A 4,622-nucleotide genomic window follows, 5' to 3' on the forward strand; every position below is an offset into this window, starting at 1 on the left:
CCCGGGGTCCGATTGGCTCAGCCGTCCGCCCGTCGCCGCGCGAAGGAGGCGAGCCCATTTCAAGGTGCGTTGAAGTGTGGCGAGCACAGAGCCGCAGAATCATGCGCATTGCCGGGGAGGAGGCGGTGTAGCGTCTCTGCTCGCTTCTCGCTCGCCTCACACTGCGTGGCAAGTTTCTGGTGAGTGAAGGAAATGGTAGCTTCTAACGGGACCCTGACGGGTCGCAATTACCCCGGACAGGTCTGAGGGAAGTGGAGCCCCCGCCCACTCATGGAACCCAACATCCGGTTTCCATCCTGCAAAAAGCAGTTCCCGAGAGGACCAGGCTGATTCTATGATGGGGAAACCCGGGAGCCGGCGGCCCGGGAGAGCCGGGGAACGTCCTTCGCCGGAGATCTTTTCAACTCAGAGGTCACGCGCCGCCTCCCCACCCCCACTCCCTCCGCACCCAGACACGTCCCCAGAGCAGCGCACCACCCCCTCCAAACGTGATGCAGACCGGGGGATGACTAAAATGACCTCTCAAAGTCGCTAAGATTTAGAGTGAGTCATTGGCTCAGCTGCGAAGTGCCACAGACCCCTCAGGAACACTCGTGCACACACACTCCACCCCCAGCGCTGGTCACTGCTGCTCGTCATTACTGAATCCCGACTCCGAGCAGTCAAAGTTGGGGCTTTTTCCCACTTCTCCTGATAAAAGCTGCTTCCTCACGCGCATGGTTCCTCCCCTCCCCACCTTACTCGGAGCCCAGCCCCGTCTCTACCGCACGAAACCAAGATGGGTTTGGGGGACGCTTTAGGAGTCTGGGATGGTGGAGACCCAGGGAAAGGGAAGGGGCTTCTCATCCTACAGAGGAATGTAAATAGGAAACTGGAAGGTCTTCGTACGTTCCAGTCGCCCTACCCTATCCTGTCTCCGTCCCCTCCCCCAGTACAGTTGTATTTGCAGAAGAAATAAATGAGTGTCATGGAAACATCTACTATAAACAATCACCTCACACCAGCGCTCACAGGCTGCAGTGAAGATGTTTGTTCTTTCAAGGAGTGAAGGCAGTGGTAGGACTCACACCGCTCCCTGGGACGGGCTGTTGGCCAAGGAAGGAAGGCAGAGGGTCAGCGAGCGAGAGCTCAGGAATTTCGTCCTCTCAAAGCACTCATTAGCACAAAGCCCTGGCTCCAGGACACGAAGCTCCCAAAACAGCAAAGAGACTTGCTCCTGGGAAAGCGTGCGCACAGGTGCACACACATGCACAGAAAGTGGCCTTGAATACCGAAAGTGGAGCCTTCCCTGACAGGAGAAGCCTCTTAGCTCACCGCCAGCCCGGAGGCGGAAAGAGGCCCCCAACAGAGCAGTCAGTGAGCACATGGATAAAGGTTGAGGACCTGGATAGATGTGGAGAACGAGGACTCTTGAATAACCTTCTACCCTACCCACCCCTCCACACGTGCAAACATACTCAAGATGCATAACCTGGGCCCATCTCTCCCTGAGCCATGATTTTGGTTATCTTCTTGGGCAAAGATGCCTTTCTGGGGACAATTAAGTGAGCTGCTCCAGGTCTCAATGATGCAGTGATTTCCAGGTGGCATGACCCAGAATAACTCCACCCCCAACACACACACACACACACACACACACACACACACACACACACTCTTACACACTTTCCCAGGGCCCCAGGACTGTAAAGACATTGGAATCCATTTGCAGAACTGGTAATAACAGGATCCTTCTCCTCCCAAAACCTCTAAGCAGCTAACTGTGGCCTAGAGAAAAGTGCTGGATCCACAAAGGCTGGCCCCAGTCCCTCACCATTGTTAGGTATGGAGTGGGAAACAACAGGTCTCAGAGAAACCTGCTCCTAGGGGCCTGCGGGGCAAGGCAAAAGATGGAGCCACTCTCACCACCCATCTTGACTGCTTTCTTTGACCATCCAGTTGTCCTACCCAGGGTTGTGGCTTCTGCTAAAAAAAAGTAGAGTTGTCTATCAGAATGGATGGCGGGCGTGGAGGCTCATGCCAGTAGTCTCAGCTACTCAGGAGGCTGAAGCAGGAGTATTGCTTGAGTCCAGGAGTTCTAGGCTGCTGTAATCATGCCACTGCACTCCAGCCTGGGTGACAGAATGAGACCCTGTTAAAAAACAGACAACAACAACAACAAAAGTGTCTGTCAAATTGGAAAGAAAAAACACGTAACAAGCTTTAGAACATGAATTGGGTTGGGAAGGGGTTTAAAAGATCTATCTAAAGAGAAGAATAAATTTCTTCTGGATAATTCTACTGGAAACAGTGGAACAAGGGATGAAGGCAGAGAGGAAGGGGAAGAAAATTAAGATAGAAAGGGAAGGATTCATCATCATCATCATCATTAGACATATCTCAACTGGGTTTCAGATCAGCTAAAGAGAGATATACTGTATGAGCTTACAGTGGGGAGTGAGTCTGATCAAATCTTTTCCTCTTGGCATATGGCTGAGCTTTGGACCCAGAACGGATGGCTGCCCCTTCCTAGCGGAGACACATCCAGTTGAGTGTTTAAGGGGAGCTTAGACCCCAGATGTCCAAGAGGGACGTGAGGGAGGAACATGAGCCACTTCCCTGAGCAGTTCCTAGGTGTACCTGAATGTCATCGATGTCACTAATAAATGCAGTAATATATCCAGGGATGCTATGTTTATCAGATATGGGAGTGTCTGTCGTCTTCTTTTAAGAGGCATTGACTTGTTGGAAATACAAAACAATAATCCCATCAGTGTATCTATGAATAAAAACCACATGCAGCCACCTACGTACACATCCCTAGAGGCCTCTGGAGGACATGTGAGAAAAGGGGCTAACAGAAGCTTCAAGGGTAGGAGAAGAGGAAACTATCCCCATTCCCTCTTCACAGTCATTGAACAAGGAGGACTCAAAAACAATAGTTCACTCGCCTGTCACTTCTCACCTTCCTCAGTGGTTCCAGACCTCATTGCAGAAGCCAGGGTAGAACAATTGTTGGGACAGCTGCTTGTGAAAAAGAGAGCCAGCTCTAAATAAGAACAATTTACTCAACACAAACACCAAAGAGCATGTTTAGTGTTTATATAAATAGGGAACTGTATCAGTTGTCTTGCCATGTAAAGCCAGCCCAAAATATCATGGCTTAAAGCAATAAGGCTCATTCATTTGCTCATGAATCTGCAGTTTGGACACTGGTTGGTGAGGACAGCTCTTCTCTACTTCATGTTGCGTCAGGTCCAGTGGGGTGTGGACCTTTCTTCTTTCAGGATGGCCAGGACAGCTCACTCACGGGGCTAGTAGGTTGACGCTGGCTGTTAGCCTGGGCTGCCAGCAAAGGGCTGTGATTCTTCCTCAAGTGGGCCTCTCTGCAGGCTGCCTGGGCTTCCTCAAAGCATGGTGGCTAGGTTCCAAAAGCTGGCGTCCCAGTAGAACCAGGTGAAAGGCATATTACCCTTTATATCCTAGCCTTGGAAGACACATAGCATCACTTCCATCAGGGTCAAAAACCTGCCCCAATTGAAAGGGAGAGGACACAGTTCCCCAGCTAGCAATAGAACAGTGTCCCTGTCACTTTTTTTTTTTTTTTTTTTGAGACAGAACCTCACTCTGTCACCCAGGCTGGAGTGCAGTGGCGTGATCTCAGCTCACTGCAACCTCCGCCTCCCAGGTTCAAGTGATTCTTCTGCCTCAGCCTCCTGAGTAGCTGGGACTACAGGCAAACGCCACCATGCCTGGCTAATTTTTGTATTTTTAGTAGAGACAGGGTTTCACCATATTGGCTAGGATGGTCTCCAACTCCTGACCTCATGATCCACCTACCTTGGCCTCCCAAAGTGCTAGGATTACAGGCATGAGCCACCGCACCTGGCCCCCATCACATGTTAAGAAGAACTTATGGGATGGGAGAGAGTGTTGCAGCCACTTTTGGATGATACAATTTGCAATGAAAACAGTCTTCAAAACTGAAGCAAAAAAAAGACTGCTAGAAGAAGTAACTAGAAAGAAAGGTATATATTAGAGTTCTCCGGAAAAAAATATAACTAATAGGTTTGATCTAGACATCAATATTGATATCAAATATACATATAAAGATATAATGGGATGCATTATAGAAATTGGCACATGCAATTATGGAAGCTGAGAAGTCCAATGATACGCCATCTGAATGCTGGAGAACCAGAGGAGCTGGTGGTGTAATTCAGTCTGTGTGCAAAGACCTGAGAACCTAGAGTTCTGATGTCCAAGGGACAGGAGAAGCTACCCCAGCTCCAGAAGAGAGCAATTTGCCCACCCTCAGCCTTCGTTGCTCTATGTGGGGCCTTGACGGAGGGTAGGATGATGGCTGCCCACACTAGTGAGGACAGACCATCTTAACTCAGCCTCCCAATTCCGTTGCCAACCTCTTCCAGAAGCACCCTCACAGACACACCCAGAAAGAAGGTTTTATGAGGTATCTGAGGCAGCCCTTACCCTAGTCGACATCTAAAATTGACCAACACAGAAGGGCTTGGCATATAGTATCCGATCTCAGAGTTTTCTCCCTTTGATTCAAGCTACCGCTGCCAGTCCCAGGTGTCAGGGATATGCCCTTGATCCTTACAGAAGACTAGCCTGTTTGTGAA

Source organism: Colobus angolensis, unplaced genomic scaffold, assembly GCF_000951035.1.
Source record: "Colobus angolensis palliatus isolate OR3802 unplaced genomic scaffold, Cang.pa_1.0 Scaffold137, whole genome shotgun sequence".
Lineage (NCBI taxonomy): Eukaryota > Metazoa > Chordata > Mammalia > Primates > Cercopithecidae > Colobus > Colobus angolensis.